Source organism: Lutra lutra, chromosome 17 (genome assembly GCF_902655055.1).
Source record: "Lutra lutra chromosome 17, mLutLut1.2, whole genome shotgun sequence".
Lineage (NCBI taxonomy): Eukaryota > Metazoa > Chordata > Mammalia > Carnivora > Mustelidae > Lutra > Lutra lutra.
This window is the reverse complement of record NC_062294.1, coordinates 20,315,700-20,339,305: the sequence shown is the minus strand read 5'-3', so window position 1 is coordinate 20,339,305 and position 23,606 is coordinate 20,315,700. Positions and strand designations below refer to the sequence as shown.

General features: G+C 47.3%; 1 protein-coding gene across 1 annotated transcript in view; it reads right to left on the bottom strand.

The window, feature by feature from the left end:
* CDH11 (cadherin 11) overlaps positions 1-19,874 on the bottom strand; it is a 157,125-nt gene extending 137,251 nt beyond the window's left edge. The window contains exon 1 of the mRNA XM_047711449.1: positions 19,659-19,874. The gene's annotated coding sequence lies outside the window, so the exon portion shown is untranslated. The remainder of the gene's footprint in view (positions 1-19,658) is intronic.
* Between the last annotated feature and the right edge of the window lie 3,732 nt (positions 19,875-23,606).

The window sequence follows — 23,606 nt, the reverse complement described above, 5'->3', positions numbered from 1 at the left end:
AAAGGAATTATGTTCTAATAATTTTATCTATTCCAACCATTTATGTATACAAGCTTGTTCTACACATTCACTGATTTCTCAGAACCTCCAAGAGATGCACACTACTTTCCTAATACATTCTCACTAAGGAGGACTTTCCCTGGAATAAAGGCAATGAAAGCCCACCAGGAGACCTGGGTGTGAGCAAGCAGGTGCCATGACATAGAGGCCCAGATTCTGCTCTTGGAAGAGTCCTGAACTCACCTGTGATGCTAGTCAAGGTCCTTTCCCTCTTTGGGGCTCACTTTCAATTTTAGGGGATCCAACTCTTAGGATAGTTATTGGGATTTCCTGTCATCACTTACAAAATGTGTCAGCCATGATATTAATACCTTGTCTTCTTTTTTCCCTCCCCCATCTCTCCCTTCCTTGTCACTTTTTTTTTTTAGATTTTATTTATTTATTTGACACAGAGAGACACACAGAGAGAGGGAACACAAGCAAGGGGAGCGGGAGAGGGAGAAGCAGACTTCCCCCTGAGCAGGAAGCCCAATGTGGGCCTCTATCCCAGGACCCTTGGATCATGACCTGAACCAAGGACAGCCACCTAACGACTGAGCCACCCAGGTGCCCTCTTCCTTGTCATTTTTATTCTTTTATTTTTCTTTTTCCTTCTTCTTTCTTCCCTTCCTAGTCATCACTTTGTAGGCCCCAATAATGGTAAATATCTTCACAATCATCTTCCCCATTTGTACCAGTGGTCCTCCGCTGGGATGGCCAGAGACAGTGACTGTCATTCTCAAATGTCAGTTACTTCCTAACACATCACATTGTCATGTGTAAAAGACTTTTTACTTCATCAGTAAAAGATCACACTTACCACTACTGAAAAATAGTTTGTTCATTTGTTTATATTTTATTTTCTACTCCCTCAAACTAAATTATAAGGTCTGAAAGAGTGGAAGCTGTCTACCGTGGCCACCCTTCTATCTCCAGCCTAATTAATATATCAGTGTCCCATGCATATTTGCTTAGTGGATGGAGGGACAACACATTTTTAGTGTTATGTATTTTGCTTCAGGGCCATCTCTACTCACAGGTGTCCTACATCTGAAAGTCAGGTTGCCAGATCTGAAGCTTATGTCCATGTTAGCTCACTCGGACCTTTGAAAGTCATGAATATCTCTGATTGTTGATAAGAATGACCCTGTTCTGGTCATCCGCTTTCTATGGGCCCTTCGGTTAGATCCAGCTTTGGGAGATTCAGAAAAGCTGCAATGAACCCAAGAAGGTGGTTCCTGGGGGCACCTGGGTGGCTCAGTGGGTTAAAGCCTCTGCCTTCAGCTCAGGTCATGATCCCGGGGTCCTGGGATCGAGCCCCACATCGGGCTCTCTGCTCTGTGGGGAGCCTGCTTCCTCCTCTCTCTCTCTGCCTGCCTCTCTGCCAACTTGTGATCTCTGTCAAATAAATAAATAAAATCTTTAAAAAAAAAAAAAAAGAAGGTGGTTCCTGCTGCTGTGGTTTAGAAGGTCCTGAGACTGGAGCACAGTGGTGCCCCAATGGGTGGCTCAGTCAGTGAGGCATCCCACTCTTGGTTTCGGCTCAGCTCACGATTTTGGGGCCCTGGAATCGAGCCCTGCACTGGGCTCTGTGCTCAGCTCAGAGGTGGCTGCAGAGTCTCTCTTTTTCCCTCTGCCCTTCCCTCTCCCCTCTCTCCAAAATAAATAAGTCTTTAATTTTAAAAACATCGTTCGTTGTATAAATCGTCCTTAGAAAAATCATGACTTGCAGTATCTATACAGTATCTAACTAGGGGCATGTGGCTACTGAGAACTTGAAAGGTGCCTCGTCCCCAACTGAGATGTGTTACTCATACACACATACAGGATTTCAAAGATTTCGTATAAAGAAAGAATGAGAAATAGCACATTAATAATTTTATATTGATTGCATGTCAATATTTTGGATATATTGGCTTAAGTAAACTGTGTCATTCACGTTGTCACCTATTTCCTTTTTACTTTTTTAACTGGACTACGAGAAAAGTTAAAATTACAGATATGGCTCACAGCTAAGGCTTGTGTCCCATGTCTCAAGGACATTTGCTTGAAGAGCTATCCTCCTGGAATTTCAATTATAAACATGTAAAAGCTTAAAAACAAAGGATTTGTTGGAGAAAATTGAGTTCTTAACATCTTCACAGTTACGCAAATATGATTCATCCTGGGAAAGAGACCACTATTTATGTCAATTTCTTTAAAAGGAAAGCATGAAATCTTCACAAGTGATGGAAAACTAGTTTTCATCAAATCTAGGGGAGGTCCGGGGCACCTGAGTGGCTCAGTCCATTGAGCGTCTGTCTGACTCCTGATTTTGGCTCAGGTCATGGTCTCTAGGTTGTGGGATTGAGCCCACCTCAGGCTCTGATCAGCTTGTCCCTCTCCCTCTGCTCCCCTCCTTCCCCCTGCTCATGCATTCTCCTCTTTCTAAAATAAATAAATCTTAAAAAAAAAAAAAAAGGCGGGGAGAGGTTTTGGTGTGGAAGAGAGAAACAATAGAGAAACAATAGCTTAATAAACTTGAGTGGAAGGAACAGAGTGGAACAAATGGGTGGAGCCACTGAACTTGGATACAAAGTCCACGCTGTCACTCCTGGCTCTATAACCAGGGTAAGATGTGCAAACTCACTGCACCTTCGCTTCCTCTCTGCAGAGCAGAAATAAAAATACACGTCTCACTCACAGGGTTGTCGCTGACATTTATCAAGTACTCACTTGGCTTTGCACATGTCCTTGTCATGCCAGTGGTGCCGATAAGGAAACTGAAGCAAAAAGAACTCATAGAGACGCCCGGCCACAGTGCTCAAAACCGGTGGCGGTGGAATCTGAAAGCTTTTAGTCTGAACCCCTTCAGCTCTTGAACTTTTAATCATGCAGATCAGGTTTCACTGCTGTCATGAGACCTGAGTGAGACAGTGAATTTTTATAAAGGGATTTTTAAAAATATTTATTTCTTTCAGAGAGAGAGAGAGCGAGCAAGTGAGCAAGTTGGGGGAGGGGCAGAGGAAGAGGGACAATCTCTAGCAGATGCCCCACTGAGCGCGGAGCAGGCCTTGAGGCTCCATCCCAAGACCCTGAGATGGTGCCCAGAGCTGAAGTCAAGAGTCAGCTGCTTACCTGACTGAGCCACCCAGCCGCCCCTGAGATAGTGAATTTAAAGCACACGCCAAAGCCACGGGAAACATCCACGTCTATTGTTGAAAGGCTCAACAGAGCGCTGACAGGATATAGTGTTCAAGGCACTCTGTGCCCCCTCAGCTCCAAAGAAAGACCCAAACAGGTGAATAGGAACCTAAATGGACTCGGGAAACTCGGACGTATTGGTAGAATCCTGGAGCCCGGAAGAATTGTTGAGTGTTCTGGGGAAATAGATTCAAAATTCCCCTACGAAATGTGAAGTCAAAAGGATTCTGGCCTCATAGATAACTAAAAGGCTTAAAATCAGTTCCTACAGGCTCCGCTGTATATGGAATTGCTTCTATGTTTTCTTCCCAGTGCTTCCTCACACTCTGTTGGATTTCTGGGCCCACCTATGTGGACCTAGCCTCAAGTCACATTATCTTTCATTTAAGGTAAAGCATAAATTTCATAGAGATTGAACTATTTACATAAAGCACTTTTGGGGGGGTGCCTGGGTGGCTTAGTGGGTTGAGCCTCTGCCTTTGGCTCAGGTCGTGATCTCAGGGTCCTGTGATCGAGCCCCGCATGGGCTCTCTGTGCAGTGGGAGCCTGCTTCCACCTCTCTCTCTGCCTACTTGTGATCTCTCGCTTTCAAATAAATAAATAAAATCTTTAAAAAAAAAAAACATTTTTGGTCTGGTTTTGGTTTTGTAAGGAGCCCCGCAGGGCATTGGGAATGAGACAGAGCCAAGAGCCAAGTCATTGTGAAGATTAGGGAATATTCCTAACCAGCTGAGCCTTGGCGAGGAATGTTCCCTAGGAGTTTCCCAAGGGGAGTACCTGGGTCCAGCCAGCCAGATGGCCTCCATCTATGCATCCCCACAACACAAGGTCACTTCACAGAGTAATAGTCACATCTCAGTAACTATCCAACCTGGCACCTCTGTAATAGGCTTGATTATTTTTGACAAACTAATTTCTTGTCCAATTTGACATGAAAATTAAAGTTGTATTAGCACAATGCATGCCACGTGAATGGCATCCTGAATGCTCTCCTGTAGCAAACCCAACTGAGCCTCGAAAAGAGACTCAACAATACAGGTAAAGTTAGTTTCCAAAATAGCTCTGTTTTGCATCCAAATCAGCGGTGCGGGGGAAGGCACACTCCCTGGGCCAAGCTGATACCATCAATGTACCTTGCTAGGAAGGAAACCATCTTCAGAGAAAATGTTAATCAAATCATTTCCCATGCAAATGTAAAAATAGGGGAAACAATACTGGAGATAGTATCAATATTTTCAACATTCAGCAAAGACAGGCAATCCTTGAAGAGTGATGCTATTTCTATGAATTTAATCAATTCACATTCTTATCCACAAAGCTTTTCTTATTTGCCTTTGTTTTTACAACCACTAATTTAAATGAGTCAGGGGACAGGTTTTGGAGACTCTTGGCCAGATCGGAGAAATAAGTCCTGAGTTCCCAACAGCCTATCATCAATTTGGTTTTCATTGTCCAAGTAAAAATCTGAACCCCAGGAGCTGGGTTAAGAAGAGAATAATACATGTATTCTCTGGGTCAAGCTGGGTAGAGAGAGTTGTTTTTTGTTGTTCTTTTTTTTTTTCCATTCTTTCTTTTTTTCCTTACTTTTAAGACAGAACAGAGTTGTTCTTCCAGATCTCTCCCATGGGGAGGCAATTTTCCATTCTAACCCTCTTTTTTTACCATAGAGATAACTTGAGTCTGGACAGGGAAGCTAGTTTCCATCTCTTGGTCTCACAGTGATTTGGTTAAAAAAGAAGGAATGGGTATAGGATAGATCAACAGGATATAGAAATGAAACTACTCCCAGCATATTAGAGAATATAAAGAAATACCAAGCACACAGTCCCCACGGCCTTTGTCTCTCTGAACAAGACATTGTCATGTTGGTATCTGCAATTTCATTTGTTCTTAAGTTCTAGCTTAGACTAACAAACTTACAGCCTCTTATATTCTGGTGTAGGTAATTCTTTTATCTCTCAGAAGCCCGGGTCCTTATTCATATGCATCAGTACAGATACAATGTGACTCTCTTCTCTCACCTTTTCCATACATTGTACCAGGTCATGGGGTCACATGACAGGAAGTGGAGAGTGCCCACTGATGGACGAAGACTGGCTTTATGGGCTTTCTCTCAACAGCCCCTAGAATCACCCCTGTAAATCCTGGGTGCAAAATAATTGTTTCAAAATGACACTACTGGGGCATCTTCATCTATGCCAGGACTGGAAAGGAACCAAAATTTCAAAAGAAAACATGGATTTTAGAAGCATAACTTGTTTTCTGTGTAACCCATCTTTTCAAGTATTTAAGTCGTATGAGCCCATGACAGAAAACATAACACTCTGTGTCACCCTCAAATCATCCCTGGATAGGGAGAAAGCCAAGCACCCATCAATCCTATTAGAAGAGTCACAGGAAAAGCTTTCTAGATCTTTCAGTCCTGAGTTCAAATCCTTTGCAACAATTTATCTGTGTGATCTCCTGTTTATGAGCTTGGGAAGATGAGATGAGGTAAGCCCTAGAAGGTCAAGTGCAGGGCACTCTGTATGCACGTCACCAAGTATCCATCCCCACTCCTCATCAACGATCAGTAGCAAGTCTCATGAACCTCTCAAAGTCTCTTACCTCTGTGTCCCTACAATAGAGCCATGGAGAACATGGAATATCTGTTCAAATCCCTGCTTGTCCACTTATAAACTGCACAACACTAGGGAAAGTTGCTTAACTATCCTGAGTCTTGGTTTCTATGTTTTATAAATGAGCATAATTATAGCTTCCGCCTCCCTGAGGTTGTAGTGAGGACAGACTGAGGTAATTCACAGGGATTGCTGCGCAGGATGTGCATACAGTGTTGTGCTCAGTGCACAACAGCGATTGTGAGAATGCTGTCCCACCCTAGTCCCTAGTCCCTGCTTCATCATCTCTGCTGTAACCCCCATCCTGCTGGCCTCCCTCTTTAGGGTCTCTGTTCCTTCTACCAGTAATTCTCCATGCTGTTCCAGAAATCATTTAATAATGCATTCAACACATCACTCCCCTACTCCAAAACCCTTCAAAGGTTCCCTAGGGGCTAAGGGATTGAAGTCCAAAGCCCTGAATTCGGCATTCAGTGTACTCCACAGAGTCCTGAAGTTACTACCCCGCAGGCAGACTCTGTCTGCTATCACTTGCAGGCATACTGTGCTTGGGCAAACCTGGTCTGTGCTCTCACCTCCTGGTGTTTCTGTTCGCATGGCTTTCTCTAGAATGCTGAGATTTGACAGTCAAAAAGCACCTTGCCAAAGGATTTGTGGAAGATTTGAGAGTCAGACCATTTTAGAGCTGGAAAGGACCCCAAAGGCCACTTTACAGATGAGGAAACCGAGGTTAATTGGCTTGCCCAAGGCCCCGTAGCTATCCATCAGCAACGTCAGGATGGCACTAAGCTAGTCGGCCTGGAGGGAGAGAATCACCTGGCAACCTATTAGGGGAAATTCGTCAGCAATTGGCAGCAAACTTGGGGACAGGCGATCCTTCTCCGTTCGTGAGAAATAAAATGTTACACAGCCAAAAAGAAAAGGACACAAGGCATGACTCTCTAAGTGAAAACTGGGTGCCTCTCTGGCTTGGAATGCAAGGCTTGACAGCAGTGGGGCTGGTGGGGAGAAGGCAGCTGAAATAATTCCATGGGACCCATCCCTCACGTCAAAGACACAGCCTCTTTGGCTGCATTAGTCTCCTGACTAATGCTCCCAAATGCACTGCTGAGATTTGCTGAAGTTGAAGATTCTTTGCGATGTTTGCTGGAGGAGCAGCGATGAATAAAACAAAGGAATCACCCATACATTTTTTTGAAGGCAAGTGTGCCCAGCTTTAACTGCTACATTGCAATTTTTACTCTAAGATAATAATACTAGTAGTGACACTTCATTTATATACTGCTTCTTAGGTTCCCAAGAATAATAGAACAATGAAAACTGTATCTTACACCACAGCCGTGTCCATATATGAAGTAGGTAGGGGAGCAAGCTGGTTCAAGAACAGTCTCCTGACACTGCTGGGGTGCTTTAGGTCAAAAGGTTAAGAATTGGAATTGTTTGCAGAAATAACCTCTGATTTTTCAGCTTGGGTTTGGATTTCAAATACAGTTTTGCTGCTATTGTCAATAAAATATTTTATAAAACCTTTAAATATGTGCTTAAATATTTAAAACCTTAAAATATGCATGCTTTGGGCACCTGGGTGGCTCAGTGGGTTAAGCCGCTGCCTTCGGCTCAGGTCATGATCTCAGGGTCCTGGGATCGAGGCCCGAATCGGGCTCTCTGCTCAGCAGGGAGCCTGCTTCCCTCTCTCTCTCTGCCTGCCTCTCTGTCTACTTGTGATCTCTCTCTGTCAAATAAATAAATAAAATCTTTAAAAAAAAAATATGCATGCTTTAATAGCGAATAGAAAGTTGATACCTACTAACACAGGTGCCCACCCAGCTTCACCTGTTCGGTTAGGCATCTGTGGTTTGTGGTCTGGATTGGTGTCCATGGTGACCAGTCAGGGAGCATCACATGTAAATTGAAATGCATGGCTCCAAGAGTCCCAGGCAGCTTGGTGATAACAGAGTCAGGTGTGGCAAGAGGTTCATCAGCCACAAAATCAAAGTCATTCTGTGTTTCACCACCTGGCCCATTAGACAGATCTGAAATTCTGAGCTTGCCCCGAAGGCTTCCCTCCCTGAAAGGTGATGCTGATTTCTTTTTCTTTTTTGTTTTTTAAAAAATTTATTTATTTGAGAGAGAGAGACAGAGACAGAGAGCAGGAGCAGGGAGGAGAGGGAGAAATAGACTCCCTGCTGAGCAGAGAGCCTGATAACTTTGGGGCTGGATCCCAGGATCCTGGGATCCTAAGCTGAGCCGAAGACAGACACTTAACGGACTGAGCCACCCAGATGGGGTGACGCTGATTTCTTACAAAGGTAGGTGAGGAAAGTTGTCCTGGGATGGTATGAGGCAAACTGCAGAGACAGCTAATACCTGTGTGACCTTCCGCCGCAAAGCGTCCAGCTACAAGCACTGACTACTGCCATGTGATCATTGTCTCCTTGGGTCAACACAGAGGCCATGCTGCCAGGACAGCATGGGAGCTGTCCCCTCCAGAAGCTAGGATAGGACTTAGGGAGACTAGCCCATTTTTATGGGGGGCATCTTTGACACTCCCGTGAATGCTTGGAGAGTTTCTATGTTTTCCTTCCCGCCTTCTCCAAGATGTTTGGCTCTGAATTTCGCATACGCCTCACTACCTGGCTGCCACTGGATTGGGGAACCAATTTGGATTCTTGTCCCTGTATCTGGCCTTAGCTTCCTCTGGATAATATTTTTTTGGGAATTTAGCACTGCCTCCTTGGCCAGCATCCATGGGCCACTTGCCCACACAACCTGCCCCGTCCCTTCCAACAGATCATTGGCCGTCCACGTGACTAGCTGTTGTGCTGTCTGCCACAGCTTCCCACAGAAATCCCACCATCTACTAAGCTATATCAGTAGGCTTCAGCCTAGGTCCTGAAATTTTGTCTACTTCTTGCCCAAATTAAACTATTCCATGTTTAATAAAGGCTCCCTCTGTTCTACCCTCACACCCTAGCATCTAATTATCAACATTCTCTTCAGCATTCAAAAGGAGCTCAAAAGCCAGATACCCCACTCAGTACTGCAGTGGGTAAGATTTCTCACAATAGTCTTGCAAAATAAGCAGGGAAATGAAGCCTTTCAGGTTTCTTAGTTCAGTGCAATAGAAACAGACTTAGGGTAGCACAATTCTTCCGGGAAGGCTAGAGAAGCAGGCTCGAAAATGGAGAGGGATGCCAAGAGCCTGGGACAGCCAGATCACAGGCGAGACACTCCCATGGAACAGGTGGGTGAGGACACCACAGCTGTCTCTCCTGGACATGGGCCGTTACAGCTTTGCTCTATCACCCCAGTGGTAGAGAAATCAGAGGCTGGTACAAACACAGCCACAACACTCAGAGTGAGTGCTTCTTGGCCAGTGGTTTTGCGTCTGTATGCATTACATCTGAATCCAGATGTAAAACACACGGGAAAGTTAGTGCTGAGTCTGTGTTCTAGTTTCCAGGAGGGCCAGGGAAGCCACTCTGGTCCTTCAGGCCTCTGGAGCAGAAGGAGGGTTCTTCTCTCTACGGAGAATCTTACTGTGAGCTGTTCTCCAGACACAGGAGGGGATCTCACTGCTCTGCAGCCAAGCAAACAATCAAGCAAACCAGATGACAGATACGCACGACCAGGAACGACTAACATGTAGAATAGTGTATTCTAGGCTGTTGAATCACTGAAAAGGAAGTGTCTTGTTTAATAAGATCCTGCCCCTGCTCCTTTTCTGGTTATTTTTACCGCTGTTGTTGTTTTGTTTTTACCAAGCGAGGTTGGTAACTAAGTAAAGCAACTCATAGAACTGAGACACCAGTGACAGCAATCGCGTTCTGTGCACTGGTTTAAGCACGTGTATGTATTAATAGTGTTTGCTACCAGAGCCCCCATATAAGGTAGCTATTACTAACCCAGTGTTTGGATGGGGAAGCGGAAGAATGGCTAAAATGATCTGCACAGCTAAGAAGTGACAAGGCCAGCGTTTGCAGCAGGGCAGTCTGACTCCGGATCCCGTGCTAACAACGGCGGATGGTGCCTGTCATGTCTTAGGTGCACAGAGACAGGTGGGGAAATGTGACTTAACAGCAGCACATAAGGAAAAACAAACAAACAAACAAACTATGGAGCGGAAGTCCTCTGGGTGATGTGACTGGCAATAGAAGCTAATGTGATGTAGCCTCGGGTTGCAATAAAAGAAGCGTGGGGAAAGGAGGGTATAGTCTAGTGTTTAGCTGCCTGGAATTTTGTCTTCAGTCCTTCCCTCCGCGGAGGGCTGAAGCAAACATGAGTAAGGTGTTCACGCTGGAGATGTGAAGACCGGGGAGAAGGCATCCTGGAAGACAGTAAATACTGGGTAATGAATGTGGAAGAACTCCATCCATTCTGCATGGCATCAAAGGCTTGTATCAAAGAATGTGACCTCTGGAGAGACAGTTTGGCTCCATTAAAGGAAGTCTTTCTAATAGGAAAGTTCTCCATGCCTAGATGATTTGCACTAGGGGTGATGCACCCTGTATCACTAAGGATGACCCACCATCATCAGTACATGGTAGCCACAAATGCCTTCCTTCCCCAGACCACCCTTGATCACTGCACTGCTTGGGACTCATCAGCCCCGTGGCCCCATTTATTTGTACTTCCTTTGCTGCACTTAATGTTTGCAGCCTTGAACGTAGTTTGTTCTGTACCACTGGTATAGCAGCTCCTGGAGGGAAGGTCTTAGGACTTGACTATTTCCATGTGCCCAGCCCAGAGCTTTTCATTAAAGTAGGTGACAAAGAAATGGGTTTGGAACCAAGTTTAAGCCACACCCTGCCAGTGAGCCCTGTGAACGCTTGCCAGAGGTAGCAAGATAAGATGCCACTCTACTTTGTTATCGAGGCAAACATGGGATGGAGATAGTAATGATAGTGACTACAAGGTAGGACAGACCTGAAGGCCAAGGTCAAATGGCACAGTTTTCAAAATATTATCAAATGACATTGGATTGGTTGACCATGCCTTCCAAACAGAGTCACAGAAAGTCCCATTTATAGCCGTCATAACTTAACTGCCTAATGACATAACAGGTTATATCTTTCTGTGGATGGATGGATAGATAGATAGACAGATAGACAGGCAGGTAGATAATGGACCTAGTGATAGGTTTAAATAAAAATCAGACTACCAGTAAACCTACTCTTAAAAAAAAAAGGGATGTCTGGGTGGCTCAGTGGGTTAGGCCACTGCCTTCGGCTCAGGTCATGATCCCAGACTCCTGGGATCGAGTCCCGCATCGGGCTCCTTGCTCAGCAGGGAGCTGCCTTCCTCTCCGCCTCTGCCTGCCTCTCTGCCTGCTTGTGTGCTTTCTCTCTCTCTCTTTCTGACACATAAATAAATAAATAAAATCTTAAAAAAAAAATTTGCATGTAGACACTGCTAAGAGACTGAGTTAAGAGTCAAGATTGCCCAGTTCTTGCTTTATCTGCCCTAAATGAACATGTGATCTTAGGCAAGTCGTGGGTCCTCTCTGGGTCCCTGACCCTCATCTCTAACTGAAGGTTGACCGGAATAGCTGATAAATCCAATGACGTCACACATCTGATTCCTACTTGGTAAAGTAGAATGTCTACTCCTCACTTGGGAAGTAGTAGGTCAAAGTTCTCTGTCACCTATTCTTTTTAAATTTTTTTTAAAGATTTTATTTATTTATCTGACAGAGCGAGATCACAAGTAGGCAGAGAGGCAGGCAGAGAGAGAGAGAAGGAAGCAGGCTCCCTGCCACGCAGAGAGCCCGATGCGGGACTCGATCTCAGGACCCTGGGATCATGACCTGAGCCGAAGGCAGAGGCTTAACCCACTGAGCCACCCAGGAGCCCACTCTGTCACCTATTTTAATGAAAGGCTCTGGGCCTATGTTTTTCAATTACTTTGCGGAACACTGGAAATTCAGGGTTTTTTCAAGTTTTTGTTTTGTTTTGTTTTTCTTTGTAAGACCCTAGCAATAATCTTACCCGTTCAGAGAGTCACTATGGGTAAGTCTCATATTATACAGAATGTTCTTCGCCCAGTGCCTGAAACTAGCTAAATGCGCAATAAATGCTAGATTTTAAATATTATCTGATACTGATTTTCAAATATTTGCAGGGCTGTCAGGAGGAGGAAACAGTGATGGAGAGCAGGGGCAAAAAGTAACTACTGGGAGAAAGTTACAAAAGAGGGGTATTTCACGTCCTCCTGTGATGGGGAGTTTTAATGAACCGAGTTAATAGTCATGGCTAGCGTGATGGGTTCCCTAAGAGGTAGTTAGCAGGCTGTCATCAGCTCATGTACGAAGCTGCAGGATTAATGACAAACAAGAAAACATGCAGAAAGAATAGTTAGACCAGAAGATCCCAGAAGCTTCTTTCGTAGATAGGGGCACGGGGTCTGAGCAGTCAGCTCAGCTCTCGCTCCAGCTGTTTTTCTCTAGAAACTAGGGGAGCCCCAGCTTGCGCACACAGCGGAAAGCTTCTAGGCATGTGCATTCAGAACATACTGGGAAACCCAGCTTTCCTTCCCCAAGCCCCAGGAGCTTAGACAAGGGACCAGAACCCTCCCAAGAGTCAGTTTTCCCATTTGCACAACAGAGACGCTCATACCCTCCCCACAGAGTGAGTGCATAGAATAAATGAGGTCTCAGGTACAGACCTGGCACATGGTAGGAAATCAACAAGTTGGCTCTTCTCCCTTCCGTTTTCGAGGCAAACACAGGGAGATATTTCCTTTCCTTGCAAGGGATACCCAGGAGGGATTTGGGGCCTGGGGTAGAAACACATGACACAGGAAGGCTGCAGATGGGACACAGCAGGACAACCCGGAAGGTCCAAGAGCCTTGGAAAGCCCAGGCTGATGGTGCCACTGAGTGTGAAAACAGTTGGAAAACCATTAAGGGCTGGGGCAGGGCCAGGGGCAATGGATGGGGGTTTCTGTCATTTTCAAGGCTGTACCAAATCACTGTGCTTTCGCCTGGACCTGAGGAAGACCACAGGCAGGCAAGGGCTTCTTCAGCCGGAGTCTCTTCATCAGTCAGAATGGTCACTGCTCAACCCCCTTAAATTCCCAAACTACTTTAACCTGAAAAACAAACAGGAATATGCTTGAAATGGAGACGATTTATCACGGGGCTAATTATCATTTAAGCTAGTCTGGAATAGTAATGAGCCCCTTTTAAATGAAAGCAGACGCTGTGATGAATATCTCAACATCACACGCTTAGCAAACTTTCCCAGTAAGATATTACTTCAGGGCAACTTATCAGGCAACCCGTATGTAAAATGAACAGAGAGAAAATGCAAAGGTAGGAGAAGGAGGCAGGCACTTTTCAAAAGCCATAATTATCTCTAAAATCTCAACTGCCTCTTGAATATTTTAAATGGAAGAGGGATGGATCACTTAAACTTCTGAAATAATTCAAAAAGAGGGAGGCACTAATAAACAATTCATCCCTAATTGGGAGAGGCCTCAATGTAAAGGGAATGCTCAGTGTAGGATTTTGCGGTGTAATTATAAGGAAGAACTGCTACCTGCCACCATTAGTCTCTAAAACCAAATCTCAGGTCTGAGAGGACGAAAAGGACTGAGTGTTTGGTGAGGTTTTATCATGAACCAGGCACGGCGCTCCATTCTTACTTTATCGTCACAACAATTCTAGGACATGAGTATTATTACGGTTTCCATTGCACCAGATGAGGCGTCTGAGTCTTAGAAATGTTATGTTCCTTAATTTCGGTCACGTAAGCTCTAAGCCCTGGAGCTGGAGCCAAGAAGGATCCAAGGACTGGGCACGGCTGGAATTAGGGTGAGTCAGGTGAGGCACGGTCCTTGGGCACGAAATGTAAGGGCTTGCCAAAAAACTCAGTAACCAAAATGAATAATATTGTAATGCGTTATTTTAAAAATCATGTTGAATGGAGAAAGTCCGTGATGATGAACAAAATACCAAAATGCTAACCAAAGACAAGATCTTATTCTGCTGTTGCACACTCCTCACCCTCACGTCTTGCTGTCTGAGTCGCTGGTCCAAGCCTCAGGCTCAGGGATGACGGAAATCGCCTGAGTGTTCAGGATGTGATCACAGGTGACACGTTCCCAGAGATCCATGCTGGGAATGGTTCGCACAGCACTATATCCAATACGCCTGCCCATGCTGGCATCCGTGCTGGTTCTTACACAGAATAAACACCACCGGTGGCAGGGACGCAACTCCAAATTCTCACTGTTAGCACGCACTGATGGAGCCTAATGATGGCTGAAAAGATATCTCATACATCTAAAACTAAAACCAGGGAGCAGCCTCCATCGCTCCCCTGTTGCTATGTTAGGTAATCATCATAGTGTGGAAGACACCACACCCAAAGCCAGTATCTTCCAGAAATTCCTGCAAATTCTTACTGAGCGAAATCATGCTAGTACAGAGGACCACGTCATGTGGATTTCTGGCAAGGAAGGGGATTCGTGGAGGAAGTGAATGAAGGTTTTTCTTCACTTGAAAAAACCAGAAAAATTCAAGAAAAATTCACAGGGTACTGTGAGGAGTTTCAGGGCCAGAAAGTAATAGAATTTAAGACCCTGGCCACTGTTCACTGTTGTCTGTAAACCTGTTTATGCCAGCTTTCTGGATTCAGGACCTCACATGGGTCTCAATGAGTGGAGATAAAGGGATGGGGACAGCAGTCTTTGCCCTACCATCAGCAACAGCACCATTAGCCTCTCTCACACTTCCCCCCCCCCTTCCCTTACCTCTTTTCCTCCTTTCCCTCTCATCCTCCTATCTCACTTAATATCCTGGCATACCAGATTCTCTGCCTGAGCCAAAACTTTAACCTGACAGACCAAGAGAACAATGATTTATCTCAATAAGAATTCTGGAACTCTGCAACGGTCTGATGACTAATTAAACCAAATAACAATGAAATTTTGCCTCCAGTTCTAACAAACATGCATTATTCACAAGCACTTACAATTTAAAAGCACTTTCTTTTTTTTTTTTTCAGTTAAATAAACTGTCCAGTGGTGAGTGAGCATTGGTTTACAAAACACTTTGTCTTACTTTCCACTGAGTTACTTAATACTCCTTCCCATAATCCATTTCATTGATTCCTTCTTCATCAACAGCCCTTGCATTCCAACACATTCAGAGCTGCAAGGAACTGCACTGCTGACTCACCAGGGAGGCAATTGTATTCAGTTAAAAAAAATACAAATAAGAATCCACTTAAGACAGTACTTATTTTTTTAATAGAGCTTTCCTCTTAATTATAATATAGCGCTAGTGTTTTTTTTACATTATTCTTCTGAACTTTCATAATGACACTATCAAACAGTAACAAATATAAATTCATGCAGCCTGAAATACGCAATTTAATCATAAGCAGTAATTTCCATATCACTGAGGGGGAAAAAAAAGTCAAATGATTAAACTCTAGTGCATGAGGACCAATCTTGAATTAAATTTTACTCTCTGCTAAATTTACGTGTTTGTTTTTTTTTACAGCAATATCAAGAATGGTTTAAAGGTAAGAGTAAAACATTTACGGTTATATTAAAACCCCATGCCCCAAAGTGTTTACCAAAGATCAAAATGCTATTCTTTTTTTTTTTTTTTTTTTTTTTTGCAAATTAGAAATGTCTTGCAGACTCTTCAAAACCTCTTGAAAGAACAGGCAATGATACCACAGCAATCTCACTAATATTTCTCTTCTTTATTCATTCGCTTCCCCCTCAGAGTCTCAAATGATGCTCTTTCTGGCAGGGAGAAAAAAAAAAAAAAAAAAAGCCAGAAAATCCTCCCAGATCACAGCCTCAGTGAGAGCTGACCTAGTGTATCATTCAGCCCAGCCCTCCCCCCACCCCTTTCCTCCTCATCTCCTGCTCAGAGAATCTCAAGTTACGAGATTTTCCAACTTTCTAGTAAACTCCAAGGTGGGAAGGAGAGGCTGAAGGTAACAGATTCACCAACTAGAAAGATGTTAATCCTGACAAACTGCTCAGGCGGTAGCCTGAACCATAGCTAGATTGAATTCGGTCTCTCCTGAGAGGGCCAGACAAGGCTGGTGGTAACAAAACCGCTTTTCATGGTGCCCTCAAAAGCAGATGGGCCCCATGCAGAAAGTTGGAGAAGGGCGCCATTGCCCTCTAGTGGCCAGAAGTGCAATCTTCCGCGAAGGAGCCCATTTCCAGAGATGCACAAGGCTCTCAATGTCAGGGTAAAATTATAGCAGAAAGATGTCTAATTATCCTCCTCGAGTGTTTTCTTTAGTCCTTCCTGTCCATAGAAGAGGCTGTGGATGGCTATCACCGTAATCCTGATGGATTCCTCATGGATTCTTAGTACTACTGGTGTGCCAGAATTTGTCCAACTTTCTCCAGCTTTACTTTTTTTTTTTTTTTTCCTTTTTAACATACCTGTTGACGTCTTTCCCCTAGCCCACACAGACCAAAGATCTTTACATATTCTAGGAGCAATAACATTGGATTGGAAAGGTTGACAACCCAAATGCTTGGAAGATCTAGAATGGGGGCTCCTGACGAACTAGGTAACTTTTTCTGAAACAATGACCAATTTCATAAGAGGGAGGAAAAAAAAATATACCAACCACATTTCAATCCCTTAAATCATTGGCTGGTGAATTTACACAGTGCTCAGATTTTCTAGGAAAAAGACTGAGGAATTCAGTCATTCTGCAAACTTAACAGTTTAAGAGAAAATGTTTGCTACCCACTTTCAAAGTCCATAGACCAGTGTTTTATCATTATTAATGATAAGGTATGTCTATGATCAAAGTGAAAAAAACCAATGTTGAAAATAAACAAACAAATGGTTATACTTCTTGAACATTTGCCTACATAAATGTATTGAAAATGGAGGAAAATTAAAATCAGACCTGCAGATCTCCTTTAGATGTTTCTGAAAATAGATCTGAATATCACAGATCAAAGTTTATGTGAACTGTCAACTTCATAAGTCACAGACATTCACAGGCAAATTCCGAGACACACTAAGCTCATGGGAGTGTAGTTCTGGCATTGTAAATCAAGCTTTGAGGTCAAAGTCATGGCGTTTCCCATATGAGGGTCCCCAAAACCAGAATCTTTACAAGGCAGCCATGTAATTCTATTCAAAGAGGAAGAAAAACCATGAATTATGAAGACAAGTCCACTAAAGGAGCATGAAATTGACCTGTATTCCCCCAAATCATGGCATGGGTCTCCAAACCTGCCCCCCCTCTCCTCTCACAAATAAACAAACAAATATACACATCCACTGCCACCCCTGCAAAAATAGAGCTGTGACTTTTTTTTTTTTAATTCTCAAATTAACAAAAGATTGCATCTTAATTGAAAATAGAATTTAGGTTTCTAGTAATTTTACTGTCTGGTGTTCTGATAAGAATGCTGAACATAATGGAAGTTCTGAAGTGTTATCAAGATGGTCCACTGCTTCAATTAGAACTATTTTAAAATCCTATCCTTTCTAACAAGCAATAAGCCCAGTTTGAGTAAATCTACATGTTTGGGCCTCAACAGATGATCCAGTTTTTGTTCCCTTCATTCTCCCTCCCTATCCCCCACTCCAGGGGTATGTGTGTGTGTGGGGGGGAATCCCTTTTTTTAAACAATGTAATAAAATGGCCAGCTTATGCAGACTCTGAAATTACAACAAAAATGATAGTAATAATTGTTATTAACCATAAAGCCTGGCTGCAACACATTTTTAAGGCATTAATTTGCAATGTTTCAAAAGTAAGATGTAAATTTTCCTGGCCTCTCAGATGCCCTTCCCTAGTCTGTACTTAAAATCTACTCACATTTCTTTGTACTCGGCAGGATTTCAGTTTTGCATGGAGGTTTGATTTCCAGGGCCCACTGGCCAACTCTAAAACTTGGAATCAGAGCTTAGGAGTAAGGAACTTTAGTGACCAGGAGCTTCAGGATCTGTCTAGTATGGACCACAACTCTGTCCCTTTGTTTTGCAACTTTTATTCCTTCCTTCTGCTAGAAGGAGACCAGGCTCCCTGCAGCTAGGGTTGGGCTGCGACTACTTCTGTATTCTGGTGTCTGCATCTCGAGTATATAGGAAAAATAATTCCGAGATTAATGAAATGAAGGTCAGCCCCTTCTCTTCTCCTCTCCCATGGTGTCAGGCTCCAGCACTCGGAGCCCAGCCTGGCAAATGCGCTGATGCGATGCTGGTTGATCCTCGCCCCTGAGACCACGTCTACAGTCCCATCCCCCGGAAAGCCAGACACCCCGCAAAACCATCGATGTCTGCTGCAAGCCCAAGTGATAAAGAATTGATCCATCCTCTTGCCAGATTAATTATCGCGTCTTCCCTCTGATTAAAAGGAAAACTTACTCCCCGCTTCATATTAACCTGGTAAGAAAGATCCGAAGAGGAAAACAAGGCAAGATTTCAGAACCACCCGAACAAGATTTCTTTTGGAGGAAACACGAGGGAAGACTTTAGACAGATCTATACCCCAACAGCAGGGTTTCAGGAACAACCCTCCACCCCCATCCCTTAGGGACAATCCGTCGTCATGCAGGGATGGCATTATTAAATAATTAAAAGATGCAATTTCTTAATAGCAGTGCGATGGCCCATGAAATTCCTGCTGCATTATCAGCAAAAGCAACAGGGCTTTTTCTAGCATCTAGAAAACCTCTCACCCGGGAAAGGGAGGCGTGTTGTGCACCCCCCCCCCAACCCCCAACACATACACACACCCTCCCGCCCAAGCGAAAGCAGGGCCTTGGCGAGAAAAGGATAAGGAAGCGTGACCGGGGGGCCCTCCCCGACCCCACTTTCTGTGGGGACTCTTTTCTTCACATAGCGAAGCGGGCCCTCCTTACAGCTCTGCCCGGCTCGAGCGGGGAAAGGGCGCTCTCCTCGCCGCCCTTCCCGTCCTGCCGGCTAGCGTTCCCGGCAAAGCTAAGGGAGGAGGGCCGGGCGTGCGGGGAGCGGGAGAGGCTTGGCGCGCTCCGGGAGGAGGCGCAGGCTTAGGGCACGGCTTGGTTCGCAAAGTTAACGTTGACCCTGGCAAGCTTCGCAAGCCCCAGGCAAGCCGAGTCCGAGTCTGAGCCGCGCGCGGACCTCCCGTTGGGCTGGCGGGAGGTAACAGGCGGTCCCCGGAGCTCCCGAGCAGACTCCGGCCGGAGAGCTGGAGCGCGCACCGCAGTCGGCCGCCTCTCAGCCGCAGTCAGCGAACCCAAAGATCGTCTATTAAAGTGCGGGGCCACAGCCGATCCGAGCCGGGTGCTTCCCGTTTTCCCCCGGCGGTCGCGCAAGGAGGGCTGAGCCCGGGGAGCGCTCGGCGGGGACCGGGAGGAAGGAGTAGGAACCCTGCAGAGAGCGCGGTCACGTCGCCGCTTTCGGAAAGAGGTGCAGCGCGGGCCGGCAGGCCGGCTCCGCGCCGGGGGGCGACTTTCCCCAGAGACCCGACCGCGGGCAGCCGGCGCGCCCGGAGCGCAGCTCTGCAGCCTCTGCCCCAGCCTGGCGCAAAGCCCCTCTCCCGCGGCCTCCGCGCAGACCCCAGAGGAGGCCGAAGCAGGGGAGAGGTTGGAGCGCACATCTGGCGCCCCTGCTCTCCGCGCCGCCCGCGCCCACAGCTGGCTCCCTTCTCCCTTTTTGATTTTTAAACAAATCTTCTTACCTCCGCCCCCCTCCCGTTTCTGCGTTGCATTAGTGAAATCTTCTCCAGTCAGACCTCCTTCCCCCCACCCCAGACATGCTCATCCAGAGACACCCCCCCCCCAAAAGAAGCCCCATTCAGTCGAAAGGAAGGGACTGGCGGCGAGCCTCACCTGGGGCCCTGGAGGGTGGGCGCCAGCTCCGGGCCGTCGGTCCCTGGCACAAAACGAGCGCAGCGGTGTCCGCCCCGGCCCCAGTCCGGGTCCCATTCACAAGTCGGCGGCGGCTGCGAGCGGCCCCCGCGGCATCTGCTCGCGACGCTCCCCTCGGCTGGCGGCGGCCGCGGAATGAGCCGCCGAGCGCGCTAGTGGCAGGAATGAGAAACCGGGGGGAGGTGGCGGGCGGGGTGGGGGGGGGGGCGGAGGAGGAGGGAGGCCGTGCTGGGAGGGAAGGAAAGGGCGGGGGGCGGAGAGGAGCCGAGGCCACGAGACGCGGCAAGCTGGGCCTGGAGGAGGCTGCGGGGGCCGACCCCGTCCGCACCCCTCCCCCCCGGGGGCCCCACGGACGCCGACCCCTAGATTCGTGGCCGGCCCTGGGTCGCTGCACTCTGGCTCCCTTGGGGCTCAGACTGAGTCTGGAGCGACTGAAGTTGGGCTCCAGGGACGCACAGCCAATCAGGGAGGGCGGCGGAGGAAAACCGGGGAGGGGTTGGGAGCCCCTTTTTCCTCCTTCGCCCAAATCCGCTCCAGCTGGCCAGGCTGGGCCCTTGCCCGGGAGGCCTGGATGGTGGGTTGCAAGAAAGCATCGCCCAAGCGGGGGAGGCAATCGGGAATTGTCTTTCCTCACTCTAGCACCCCACCTTCCGAAAATCCCTCCACGTCGGCGGCTTTTGCCCTGTGCCTCCCCCATTTCTCGCAAACTCTGCTCGGGGCACGGGTAGGGAAACCTGGGGAGGGAGACTTCGGATTTGGGAAGAGCCACGTCTCTCTGTTCTCTCGGCCCCCCCACCCCCGCCTTGTGCGGAGTGGGGCGCAGGGAACGTTTCGCCAGAGCCGGTCTCGCTCCCGCCACCCACCCCCGAGGGTGCCGGGGCCCCCGCCTCAGGCAGGTACTAGCGGCCCCCGCAGGCAGCGTCACTTGTTGCCTCAGGGCCCCCTCACCGCACACCCACCACGACTCTGCGGGAAGTGCGGCTCCGGGGGCGAGAGGGCCTGAGGGTGCTGGGCCCGCATCCTCCCCCCGGTCCTCTCTTTTATCCCTCGAGAAGGACCCGTTAGAGGGAGGGAGCCCCGGGCCTCTTCCTGCCCTCGCGGAGTCGCGGGAAGAAAAGGCAGCCGGGGTCAAGGCCTCGGAATCGCGCCGGGGACTGGGCGGGACGCTCGTGGTACCCGAAGCGGCGGGGGCACCCACACACTCCGCGGGCCTGGTGGTGGAGGGGAGCGCCTGGGACCCGGTGGGATCCCTGGCTGGAACAAGTTTCCAGGGTGTGGGGCTGGCGGAAAAAGAAAAGGCGGAAGGACAATGAAGAAGCAAAGGGAAAACGGCGGAAAGGAATTTCCAGGAGGGACCGGGATCAGGATGGGGAACTGGTGGAGAGGTGACGGGCCGGCGTAGGGCAGGGTAAGCAGGGCGCGGAGGGAGAGCGCGGCGACGGGCGTGGAGCCGAGGAGTTAACGGAAAACGGGGAAGAGTAAGAAAGACTCGGACGGTCCCCGAAAGGGGAAGGCAGCGGAACGCCGGGCGAGGCGGAGGGGCGACCGAAGCCTGCCCTGCGTCGGAATGTGCAGTCTAAAGGCCGCGGCCACACCGAGGGCTGCGAGCGCTCGAGGCTCGGTGGGTTTGCTCCGCGCCGGGCAGCGTGCGCGGGGACGGCGGGCGGGGCGGGCTCTCCGGGCACGCCGCCCCTCCCCCTCGCGCGCCCGCCGTCGTCGCGGCGTCCGGGATCCCCCCGCCCCGCCAGCGCGCGTCCGGCGCCCGTCGCGTGGCGGTGGCCTTTAGGCTGCGCGTTCCTCCGCTGGGGGAGGGGGCGCTAGCTTTGCACTGCCCGGTTCCTTTGCTCCCCTCAACCCTCAGACCCCAGAGGCCTCAAGGTGACAGGCCTCTGGACACTGGACGCCGCGCTCCGCCGCCGCCCTCCCACCAGGTGCGAGCGACTGGCGAGGCCAAGGAGGCCCAGCGCTTCCGCGGAGCGCGCGGGTGAGTCGCACGTGGTACCGGCCTCCGCCGCCTCCTCAGGCTGGACCCTGACCTGAGTCCTTCCGCACTCTAGCTTCCTCTCAGCCCCTTTGGTGATGTCGTTTCATCTGCCATTCCCGGGTGCCCTAAGCCCTAAAACTTTTCAGTGAGTCCTAGGCCGTTGCCGCGGGTCCCCTCGCTCCGGCGGGGCCTAGCGACGGTGATGGGGATCCTCACACCGCGCCCCCTCGCTGATGAATGAAGTTACCCCGGAGAGAAGTTGTGCTCTCCTTCAGAGCTGCCTGGATTTTGCGCTTGTTCCACTACTATTGTCAGGATTTTCTCATCGTTTCCGCGTGGGCGTAAAAGGGACCGCGAAACCATCATCAGTCTAATGACACATACACAAAGATGACCAGCATCTGTGATGGAGAGGGCATCTCTTGATCCATGAGGGAAAAAAACACAACAAACAAACAAACAAACAAACAAAAACTCCGTTAATTCCGTTTTAGAGGCATGTTCAACAGGCGGAGCCTGGGCACATGTGATTTGGTATTAAATGGAAATTGGCCCTCCATTTTCTGTCCGTTTGTTTTTGTTTGTTTGTTATTTGTTTTTTGGGGACTTGTTTTAGGCCATCGCAATCATGAAAGATAGTATCAGCTGATTTTAACGGTAAGTTAAGAATTTGATAGATTTCTACTGACCTAGCTTATCTGAATCAGATGAAACCTAGTATCTAGCAGTGGTCAGTAGCCCTATGCAATATTGTGCCCCAGCAATTCTGGGCCTGTAATTCTACTCAAGAGAGTAGAAAACATCCACACAAAGCCATGTATCTGAGGTTCATAGTAGGTTATCCCTAATCGCCAAAATTTGGAAATAACCCCATATACTCATCAACTGCCAAACAAATGTGGTATATCCACAAAATGGAATAGTATTCAGCATTAAAAAGAAGAGAAATACCGATGCGTGTTACATTATGAATGAATCTTAAAAACATGCTAAAAGCCAGATACAAAACCACATATTGTATGATGCCTTCATATAAATGTCCAGAAAAAGCATATTTATAGAGACAGCAGATCAGTGGTTGTCCTCGCTCAGCGTATGAATAGGAATTGACTACAGATGGGCATAAGGGAACTTTGTTTGGTGTTGAAAATGTTCTAAAATCAGATGGTGGTGGTGGTTGCACAAATTTACACATTTAACTAAAATCCAATGAATTGTTACTTTAAAAAAGGCCACCTCCCACCCTCCCCGCAAGCCTTTTACACCTTTATTCCCTATGAGGCATCTGTGAGAGTCTGTGACCTGCATTTGAGCCCTAACTTGGGGCGGGGGGATTTTGCAAGGCAATTTTAGAGAAAAAAAAAATTTTTTTAAGAGTTTTAGTTCTTATAGAAAGATAACCATACGTCTATTCAGTAAGTTCTATTTTGGCTCCTGCTTTGGAGAGTCTTGTAAGTGTTAAAGCAAGTTAATTTCCCCCTTTCACTCTTCTAAGTGATTAATTCCTGGGAACTAGAGTTAGGTATTCCAGTTTGTGACATTTTAAACACACCTACACATAGACACAGTACAAAGTGCACATTTCAGAGGGGATTTTTTTTTTTTATGACTATGTTAGGATCTGTCTTAGAAATCCATATCAAGCACTTGGGTGGAGTATTGTGTGATTACAGTTTAGATTAAAAAAGGAAAAGAGAGAAAGAGAAGAAAGAACCCACTGACAGCTTAAATTAAAAGATTCAGTTCATCTGGGCAGCCAGAAGTTTGGGTGTTTATCTTAACTTGCCTCACCTTTCCTTCACCTTGTTCTTCAAGGGAGGAAGCCAGGGTTCATCACGTTGCTCTGGGGCCAGGATTCAACAGCCCCTTAAGCTTCCTGCCTCTTCCAGTCCAGACATAGATGAGGCCCAAATGGCCCTTTGCTT